The sequence below is a fragment of the Camellia sinensis genome, chromosome 14, assembly GCF_055761805.1.
Source record: "Camellia sinensis isolate YWXY chromosome 14, ASM5576180v1, whole genome shotgun sequence".
In the NCBI taxonomy this organism is placed as follows: domain Eukaryota; kingdom Viridiplantae; phylum Streptophyta; class Magnoliopsida; order Ericales; family Theaceae; genus Camellia; species Camellia sinensis.
The window spans coordinates 29,305,082-29,316,576 of record NC_138974.1 but is presented as its reverse complement, the minus strand read 5'-3'; the positions used below and the strand labels follow the sequence as shown (position 1 = coordinate 29,316,576).

Below are 11,495 nucleotides of genomic sequence, written 5' to 3'. Positions count from 1 at the left end.
ATAGTAACAGAAACAAGTTTTACAATATTAGGGAGTTTTGAAAGTACTTATATAATTCTTATCATTTTGAAAGACAAATTAAATAGTGAAGGGACTATCACCAAATCTCCCTTCTAAAAAACTCTTGACAAAAAATAGAAAACCATTTGTTGGAAATTTACAACTGTTTACCAAGGTTGTTAAAATCGAGATCCTACGTTGGATCGTTGGAGGTATTTATAGGATCGGATCGTAGAATCGGATCGAGGATCGTAAGATCCTATCAAAAAAGACAAATTATATAATAATTTAATTTAAATAAATATTTTTTATAAAGTATATATAAAATGAGCCTATATTCTATTAAAAAGAAGTAAAGATATTATGAAAAATATAATACTCCATGTAAAATGTACATATAATATTATACAATAGAAAATTCGGTGGTAAAAGTTTTGTATTTCATCAAAAAAGAAGGTGAAAAAGAAGAAGAAGAATTCTATAACAAAATACTTTACAATCTACAATAATGCATAAAAAGTAAAGAAAAAATATTTAACAAAGTTGGATATGAAAATAGATTAAGAACTCAAAAGAGTAGCTTAACCAAATGATAAGGTTTGTTGTTAGCATCCTTGGTGGAGCAGATTCAAGTCACAAAAATAATCTCTTGTAAAATTGGGATAAAGTTGCAATCATCTTACCCTCCTTAGACTTCACTAAAGCTAAGTTTGTTTTTCCGACTATTTAATTTTCTTAAATTACCACAATATTTGAATGTTTATTTCCTAATTTGTTTTTCTTAGTCTATTTGATTCAATACTGCTTAATTTTTATTATTTATTTTGACCACATAAATTGGTATGTAGACAACAAACATAAAATTTACAATAAAATATGTCATACAATACAAAATAAGGCTTGTAAATTGGATCGGATAGGATCGGATTCGAATCGGGATTCCACGATCCTATAAGATCTTACTACCAGGATCGAAAGATCCTACCTATAAGGAGTTTTTTACACGATCCGGATCGATTGTACTCAAATAGATCATAATATCCAGATTGGGATTCTGATAACTATGCTGTTTACCTTAGTTCAACTTTAATTTTGCCTTGCCATTGTATTCTTCTTGTGTATCCACATAATTTTTTGGGAAAGAGCTCATAATTAATTACATGCAGTTACTACAACATCAGGTTGAGGTAACTATATTTATCTCGACATTGTTTATTGTCATTTTATGTCATTCACAGTGGTCCCACTGTAGAAGCTGATTCTTTTTTCCTTTTTTTTTTTAATCACCCTAACTTGGATTTGATAGTTCTTGTCAATGAAGCGTGATGAAATTACTGTGCTTATGTTTTAAAATTATTATTGTTTTTATGCCTTACTATAATGCTTATGTTTTTAACTCATTGTTATAGAAACTACTACTTGTCATTGGAAAACTGATGGAAGCTGTTGTTGCAAAAGGTGGTGATTCTGTTCATTATGGAAGAGGGTTCAATTTGGTCCAAGGAGGAACTACTGGTAAACAATAACCTGATTCCTTATGATATTATATCTGAAGTCTAGGTTAAAGATAGATTTTTTCCAATAGGTCTTTTAGGAGGTGTTGCCATTGAGCACCTTGTATCAAATTAGCTCTTCCGTACTTGCTTGCTTGAAGTTTGATAGCTTCATTTAATTGCTTATTTTCTGGAAGTTGGAGCATATGTTAGTTTGCATCATGCAGATACCTAAAAGCAAAACTACCAACTCTTTAGAGAAGGATATTGAAATTCCTTATTACTAATTTGTGAATATTAGCTCTTATTTTTTAAAGATAGTTTCTGTGTGTCCAACCTTTGATGAAATGATATCCTTAGAATCCAATAATATCTTTGGAGTTTCTGTCCTGTTCTGAACTCCCTCCCTGGGTAAGAAGAGAAGAGAAAGCGTCTAAAAAGGGAAAATGACCATAGTGTTTGATTCTTGGATGGCCTATTTTCTTTTTAATAAGCTTCTCCTTGGATGGCTTCTCACCCATATTTCAGTTGGTCCGAAGGCTTCTGGAGCAAACTTCTTGTGCATTACTAAATGCGTAGTGGTTGCATCTTGTGCAATCTAAAATGCGAGAAATTTTTATATGTCAATAAGGTACCATGTGATTCTACCTTTCACTAATCACAAATGTATATGTCCACTATTGTTCCTCAAACACTCAACATAAATGTAGTGGATCCTACTGTCAAGGCCAATTACAATAATAGAATGTACCACATGGCATGTACTCTGTCCGCATACAAAAATTTCTCCAAAAAGGCATGTAGTTTCTTATGTATTAAAATATTTTCTTTACATTGATGCTTGATATATTTAGAAGCTTCTTGTAACAAGTCTCAAACCTCCATTCTCAAATGAATCTCACTTGATCATTGTAATTGCTATACTATTTGAAGTGTGACCTAAACTATGTTCATGATCATTTACAATGTTGATGGAATCTACTCAGTAAAGTATTCCATACTTGTCATCAATTCTTTTAGATTCTCTACGCACTTGATGGCAATTTTTTCAACATAAGTTGACATTTTATCATATTTTCTAACCACTCTAAATTAATAGTTTGCAGAAAGGCATGGATGGTTAGTATAAATGACCTAAAAAAGAATTATCAAAATGCAGAAACATCACTTGAGTATTGTGTTTTGAGAACAATAAATTTACCTTTTTGGCCGTAAAATTTGTAAAATGGTAAGTCGTTTATGCTTCTAATAAAAAAGAGTATACAAGTGATCAATTTAAATAATCTAATTAATTTACATTTTTTTCCACAACCTTTTCATTTCAACATTTGACCGATTCCTTGCATGGGCCTTTTTTATACTAGTATATTATAATATTATAAGTGAACCATGATTCGCATAAGTAGTTGTAGAATACCAAACCTATCCGATGTCTTGCTTTTCTTTTTTTTTTTTTTCATAAGGATTTATATATATATATATATATATTGTGGTTTTTCTTCCAACTTCTGTATATTTTCAACTTAATTTGTTTATTTATTTTTCTTTGTTTGTTATGATTACACAATTTGAGATGTGATTTTAGAATTTTAGTTATTTTTTCCTAATTTTACGGTCGAACAGTTTCAATACTTGTGTTTGTGCTTCTGCTCACGAGAGATTATGTTTCAGATGGGACCAAATCAAAGATCTGAGAAGATCCTCTCTACTCTCCAATCCAAGAAAAATTCTTCTTAGAGGAAGGTATCAAAACCTTTTCCCAAGCAAATCTTTCAGAATTTAACTGCGAAGAATTATTCCAGACTGAGCTACTCCCTGCAGAAAAAAGAGATGATGAACCACTTGATGATCGACTCCCTCTCTTTGTCGGCTTGAGCAAAACCTGGAATTTTTGTGTTTTGGAATTAATTTTGGGTTGATTTGTAGGGGGGGTTTTATGTCAGAAATAATAAAGTTAATTTCAGAACTGAATTGATGTATATGAGATGAACTATTTCCATGGATTGTGGGTGCTTGATGCCACTGAGACAAAACATTATATGAGAAATACTAGAGGGGAGGGAACACTAAGGACTGTTTGATTCCAGAATATAAAGGATGAGATTAGATATTATATGTTGTGGGGTCTATTTATCTCATGTTTGTAATTGTTTTTTGAAGAGGATATAATATACTATGGGATTGTATATCTTTCAAAATTGGAAAATATACAATATCACCATCCCTCCATTATATCATATCCCCTAGGTTGGGATATGATTTAAAATGTCCAATTTACCCTCTAGTCTATCTAATTTTTTGAATTTAATATAATATAATTTCTTTTTTGTTTGGAAAAATTATTGAATTTAATATGAATCGTTAATTATAAAAAATAATATGAATTTTTAATTTATTTATTTGCATTAGTTTTGAATTTTGAATTTGTTTGTTTGCATTAGTTCCAATATGGGTATTTAAAATATATTATGAGGGTAATCTTGGAAATTACTTGTTTATATCTCACAATATATTTTGTAAAACAAACATGGATAATATATATCCAATTTTATATATCAAGTTAACAAACATGAATTGGGGGATATATTATTTAATACATATATCCTATTAATTATATATTTTGATTAAATCTCACATCGTATTATATCCTTCATTTTATATCCAGTGAAACAAACAGGGCCAACTTTTCTTCTTGCTTAAACCAGGTACGCAATTATAAAGTTTAAGGCTCAAATCCATTTGGAGTGGTTTTTTAAGTATAGAGAAGCCCAAACGTGGATTTGGGTTTTACTAGCTGATTAGGCCCATTTGTAATTCCCATAGGTGGCCCATTTTGGTTTGATCTCCCTAACACCCAAAAATAAAATAAGGAGTTAGTTTAATTATTTGAATTTGTAAATTGTATAAATTTTTTTTTTCAAATTCTAAGAAAAATCAGTATAATTTACAAGGAAAAAAAAAAAAAAAAGATTGTGATGAATTTTTGGTTGGTTGAGTACCATTGATGTATGTAACAGATGTCATGAAATGCACGTACAACAATATTGTCAATCAAAGTCTATAATTAATATTAATGAGTTGTTGATGAGTATCATCAAACCCTTGAGCTCTCATATTTTATTACACAATGTCACCAGGTTTTTGTATATTTAATTATGCATTGTTGGCCCACATAGTTGATGTGTCTGTCTTAGATTGGCTCCCACAACCCTGTGTCTTTAAGAAATAAATAACACTGGCCATATTGTCACTCAAAAATTAAACTAAAAGTACTAAAGTCTTACTTTTTAACAGATAATAATCAGTAACAATTGATCATAAAATAATTTTTAGTAGGCCATAGAGAAGGCTGACTTTCAAAATCAAACAAATTCAACAATCAAGGGTTTGTAAGGTCTATCATGACTTTTTTAAAGTGCTCAGTATATATTTTTGGGTAAGTAATCCTCAGTATATATTATTAATGAAAAATATTAGATTGATTTAATAATTATAATATATATATATATATATATATATATATTTTTATAGAAAAAATGTTATATTACATAGATAAATTCATACACAATATACAATGTCCAAGTAGACTCAACATACACTACAAAAGTATAATTATTCAGTAGAGTATGGACATATGGTATTTTATAATATTATGATTGGTGGAGAAGGTGAATAGGTAGGGTATTATATTGGGTGATTGAGGAATGTGAGGGAATATATTGAGAAATAATTGGTTAAGAAGTACAAACATATGGTACTCGGGAAATATTTAATAATTTCCCATTACAAAATCATAAAATTATTGGATGAAATTTTTGGCCTTCCCAAAATAATCAATTTATATTGTCTAATTTTAACCATTGAAATTTCTCTAATAATTTATGTAATACATATCATGTGTATTATAGTATGACCATTCACACGAATTCTATTCCTACATGAAGTCAAATAGGCTGTTTGGGAAGTACACATTATCTATATATATACAGACAATTGTATTACCATTCCTTCTCACTACTCTCTTCATACGTAAAATTCTATTTCCCTCACCAATTCATTGTCTCTTCATACGTAGAATTCTATTTCCCTCACCAATTCATTGTCCAAGAAGAGAAAGAAAAGGCGATAGAACTCATCATGACAATCCCACTCGGCTTTAAGTTTTTTCCGTCTGATCAAGAGTTAATTCATTATCTTCTCCAAAAATTGACCGCAAGACCTTTGCCTTGCGACAATGTGATTAAGGACTACGACCTTTACGGCGAAAAAGAGCCTTCGACGATATTTGATGGAGCAGAAGCGAATATTCATTATATTTTTACTATATTGAAGAAGAAGACTAAAAAGGGTGCCCGGGTTGATCGAACGGCTGGGACAGGAACGTGGAAAGGCGTCGATGCAAGCAAGCCTATATATGATGGCAATCGGAGACTGATAGGGTCTAAGAAAAACTTCGTATACTTGACAAAGTCTAAGACCAAAGGAGGATGGAATATGGTAGAATACAATCTAGAAGGCATAGCAGAGAAACATGCACTCAAACTTGGAAAGGTAATTATTTTTTTTCCTCTAACCCTAATATGCATGCATGCACTACGTAATATATATTGTAAAGATTTATATGACTTTGTTGGTTTCAATTTTATTTTATTCGGTTGTGTTTTTTTTATTTGTTGTTTATGTTTCGATCGGTTGTAATAGTGTTGGTGGATCTCGGAGGAGTCCTGCCTTAGTTGTTAAACATGAAGAAACGACAATTATCTCTCAATTTTGTAACCTAAGGATGAATTAAAAATTGTGCGTTAAATATATTCTTTTTTCTTTTCTTTTCTTTTTTTTTTTTTTTTGTGTGTCAAAACACTCACAACTATCAAATAGGAACAAAAATTTTGAAATACAATCTAACAATTGTGAATTTTTCAAGAGAATGAGATAAAGAGATTTGGATAAATGAAGATATGGGTATATTACTTCAATGGATTTGCAGAAACGTATTGTGATAATGGTGGATGGCCGTTGTACAGTTCCTAGGGGGAATGAGAGTTGTAGTTTAGCCAGACTTATTAAGCTCAAGAGACTTTTCTATTGGATGTCCCATTTTGATTTAAATTCTTTTTTTCTTTAATCTAACTTTTGGTCATCTTCTTGACTTGTTTTTATGATTATTATTATTATTATTTGTGTAAATTTTCCAAATGTATTGATTAAATTCCCGTGCTAAGCATATGTGTGAATTGCCATCTTTATGATTGCGATGTATCATTTATGTTTATATTAATTGGTATCATGCATGGTGTAAAAATATACAACTACATGACCTATTAATTTAACCAAGTTTAATTAAACACTCAATTGGAGTCAAGTTAAACAACACTTGCACTTTCTAATTTCTGTAAAAAATGTAAATAAGAATTTGGTTAGATTAGTTCAATCAAATTTAGTTTCTAATTTTGTTTTCTTAAAAAAAAAATTATATAAATTGAATATCGATTTAAATCACTTGTTCATTCTGTGCAGGTCACAGATTATGTTATTTGCCGCGTCACAAAAAATGCAATTAGCAAAAATCGAATCAGGGAAGAGGGTCAAGTAATGTTGCGAATGCCAGAACAAGAAGAAATGGAAGGAGGTCCACCAATATCAAAAGAAATTAATAATACGACTATTAGGTCAACAAGTGGTGCATATCAAGTGGTGGAGTATCTAGACAACAGAGCATACGTGGATACTGGATCAGCAATGGTATCAACAATGGCAATGTTGCCAGCACCCCAACAAATAGAAGGAGGTCCAACAATGGTAGTACCAAGTTCTCAAGAAATTAACAATACATTTAGTGACGCATATCAAGTGGAGGAACATCTAGCCAACAGTGCATATGCCGATATTGGATCAGCAACGGCCCAATTAGCATCATATCAAGAAATGAAAGAAGGTCCACCAATATCACAAGAAAATAACCGTATGATTATTGGCTCAACAAGCGGAACATATCAAGCGGAGGAGCATGCACATACTGGTACCGAATCAATAATGGCACAATTGCCATCATCATCAACACCACCTCTTAGCAATGCACCTCAACCGTCAATGGATATGAATATGATGATGGGATTCGGAAGAACATTCGACTTAGACATTGACATGTTTTTGGCTAATGCACTAGAACCATCATCGGGTATGATGATGGGATTCGGTAGTGCATTCAACCAAGAAGACATTGACTCGTTTTTGGCTTACTAATCTTGTTTTAAGAATGTCCGAATTTAAGATTTGTTTAAAATATTCTTTACAGTTGAATTATTATTATTATTGTTATTATTATTTTGAAGAGTTGAATTACTTGTGTAAGATAACAACACACCCTTTCACTCTATAATGGCCATGTGATTAGGCCAGTTTATAACATGTAAAACACATTAAGCAAGCTTTCAACTACTTAATAAAGAGAGATTTGGACCCGGTGGCACAATTTGGAGGGAATAAGCCCTGAGCTAGGAAAGAGAATGGGATCTCTCTCTCTCTCTCTCTCTCTCTCTCTGTGTGGCACAATTGGGAGGGAATAAGCCCTGAGCTAGGAAACAGAATGGGATCCACACATATGAACGACATTACCATGCCACAAAGGAAGAGAACTCTTGGCCCTACCACTCCTAATAGGAAAGAGAATACTGAATGGTAGAAATTTTGATCTTACGTATAGAAAAAAGAATACAACGTTAACAATTGCAGAAGCAATATCACATGTAATGTAACCTGCTAAATCATAGATGCCATTTAGAATGTTACACAGCAATGACAATATAAAAGGAAGGTCAAAAATGTGAAACGTTGTCCTGTCTGCACGACAGCCACAAAGCATGCTTTCCCAATTCAAAGGATAGCGCATGAGCATGAATTCTGCTTATGATTCTTCTCCTGGTTCTTGTCTGCATTGTGTACCCAAAATGAGAGCAGAAAAATTAATATTGTAATGGCAAATTTTAGAAACTCTAATGGTTGCCATAGAAACAGATACTTCAAACAAAAAAGTAACAATTGTGACAATACAATGAGTAGACATATAATAAAATCCATTTTCAAAATTAAAAGATTTCACTACAATGCAGGAGACAATTGACTCAAAAATTCGTAGGCTACATGTATTTCCTTGCACTATTCCAGACGGTTTCACAATTACAAGCTTCGTAAATTAAATGGTAACAATACTCTGTTCTGTTAAAGCCATTGAAAACTCTACCTCTAGAAATCTCTGAGCACATAAATAGACTCATTAGGATAGTAAAGATAAATGCTTAGTTAGTCATGCCAAAGGGTCACAAGTTACATTGACACTCGTGTAAAAACAAATAGTTAGCAGCATCTTAATGTAACAAACTTCTTGATCCATGCTTATAGGCATAACATAACTATTCTATGAGATTAGTATTTCTATCCTAACAAGTCTAATTAGAAGAGATAATATAACGAATATGATGAAAATTTGAAGTCATTAGATTGAGTAATGCATGCATGTTTATCATCTTTGAAGTATGGGTTCCAAAATGAAGATCCTTAAAAGAATTAAATGGGGTGAATTACACTAACGGTCCCTATAGTTTGAAACTTGTATCATTTTGATCCCTGACTTTTCAATTGTGACACATTTGAACCTAAATTTTGAATCTTGTTCCAAATAAGGACAATTGAATATACTATTGGATTTTTCAAGGACAAAATTGTTAATTTGATAAAATATAAATTAATTTGACAAAAATAAATGTTAAAAAATTATTTTTGAATTTTTAAAAATTATTTCTACCTACTAAAGATAAAATTATATAAAATCGATAAATCTTTTAGACATTTATTTCTTTTTTTATCAAATTAATTTTTATTATGTATTTGGATGATGATCATGTAAAATTAATTTTTTAAAATTAATCATGTAATTTTTATTAATTTTTATCAATTTTACATAATTTTATTTTTGTCAAATTAGTTTATATTTTATCAAACTGACGATTTTGCCCTTGAAATTAAGCAATTGTATGTTAATTGTCCTTATTTGGAACAAGATTCAAAATTCAGGGTCAAATGTGTCATAATTGAAAAGTTAACGACTAAAGTGATAGAAGCCCTAAACTATAGGGACTGTTAGTGTAATTTGCCCAATTAAATATTATCTGATAACTTTATATTAGATTGAAAATTAATTCATGCTAATTCTCAGGGTAAAGCTATCCAATAATTGAAACCAGGTACTAGTTCTCACTAAGGTCCCTCACTAAAAACTACTAGTAACTTCACAGTTATGTTATGCCTATAAGCTGTCCAATACCCCTGAGTCTGCACCTGTAAATGATAGAAATAGGATACCCAAAATAAAGAGGCATTTCTTGCTGCTATACTCTCGAAAGTCAAAACTTGATAGAATTAACCCTGAAAATTTTCTTAAATCTAAAATTCTACATGAAATATATATATATATAAATCTCAAGGAAAAGAAACTAAAACAAACCTGTCTTCTTTTTTGGGACAGGAGGCTGCACCACAACATGCATAGTACTAACGCCACCAGGAAGGTCACCAAAATGTACTCTGGATTCTGCCAGCGTCTTGCCATTCTCCAAAACTTTGCCAGCATGTATGAGTTTTATATCACTTACTGACTTGGGTACAACTGATTTATCTGTTAAACAGAAGGCCACTTTAGAACTGAACCATTTAGCATTGAAAGTCAAAAATACAAAGTGGGTGTCAAAAACGAGTTAACATGCCTGTGAACATGTGATGCACCCACACTCGGACATGCATATGCATAGAGTGTATAAACATTTCACGAACTAATGCATTTCTTGCTAACGGAAGTCCATGGATGTGATTTGTAAAACAGTTCAATGAGTTCATCAACAGATGTCCTTGGAAAGATGTCCAAATAAAGCAAGAATCATAAGGTCCAGCAACATATACACCCATGGAAGAGATAAAAAGAATTACAATCTATAAATTGAATGGAAATTCTTCTCCAGTACAAAAGAATAGGAAAAAAAAAAAGGAGAGAAGAAAAAAACAAAATGAAATCAAAGATCAATAACACAATAGATCAAATTTCAACCTTCTCAGGTTATAATCAAAATTTTCCTTCCTCTTCCCTAAACATTATGCGTTAAATACATTGTAGAACCTAAAAACTCATACAATACTGCATTTCCATGTTACAAGACACTAACTCCAATGGCACTTTATAATTTTAAAATTTTGCCAAAACATCAATATAATCCGATAAGTAACACTCGAACTAAAGATTGTTCATACTTTATTCTAACTAACTATTTTCTTGTCTAATAAAATGAAACAAACTTTTATCAGTCTGGTGTGAGCTTTATGGGCGGGTTACACCTCCCAGAAGAAAGACATTTTTCTTAGGCCCCTTCCCCCTGCCACCCACCCACATGCATGCCAAGAGAGACGGTCTAAACGAAGTGGGTTTTAATTGGTAAACCTCTGCCAAAACGTCTTCCTAAAATGCATGAGAAAGAAACAGAATAAATAGAAAGATAACTTTTTTTTTTTGATTGGCAAAGAAAAACTTTATTGATGAAAGCAACCAAAAAAGATAGACTACATCAATAAAGAGGAGTTTGGAGCTAACACAAAGCTCCAAGCGCCAGTTGGTGAGAAACCAACAAAAAGAGAACAAAAGAAGCAGAAGAAAAAAACACAAAAACCAGAAAGAAAACAACTAAATGCTCTCAGTCTTTTGAGATTAATCATGATTCTAAAACTAGCCCATCCCTGAATCTGTGCCTCCTCCCAGACCTTTTCCACTTTCTTCTTAAATTGAGGATGTGATGTCCAAGCATTAATAAATCGAAAAGGTTTTGGCCCCCAATCCCTTCCATCCTCCATAAGCAAAAATGGACAGTGATCTGAAATGACTCTAGGCAATCCCCATTGTTTAAATTTATTCCTCTCCAGCCAAACAGGATCCAGCAAAAACCTATCAATCCTACTCCACCT

At 31.7% G+C, this 11,495-nt stretch overlaps 2 long non-coding RNA genes across 2 annotated transcripts; one reads left to right on the top strand and one right to left on the bottom strand.

The window, feature by feature from the left end:
• The first annotated feature begins 1,200 nt into the window (after window positions 1–1,200).
• Window positions 1,201–3,606, top strand: LOC114314015 (uncharacterized). The gene is made up of 2 exons (XR_003647347.2): window positions 1,201–1,515; window positions 3,165–3,606. It is a non-coding gene; the product is annotated as an uncharacterized LOC114314015 (long non-coding RNA).
• A 4,563-nt stretch (window positions 3,607–8,169) lies between these two features.
• Window positions 8,170–10,397, bottom strand: LOC145807657 (uncharacterized). Its single transcript, XR_014350925.1, has 3 exons — window positions 10,253–10,397; window positions 9,994–10,164; window positions 8,170–8,422 (listed from the first exon to the last, which is right to left on the bottom strand). It is a non-coding gene; the product is annotated as an uncharacterized LOC145807657 (long non-coding RNA).
• Between the last annotated feature and the right edge of the window lie 1,098 nt (window positions 10,398–11,495).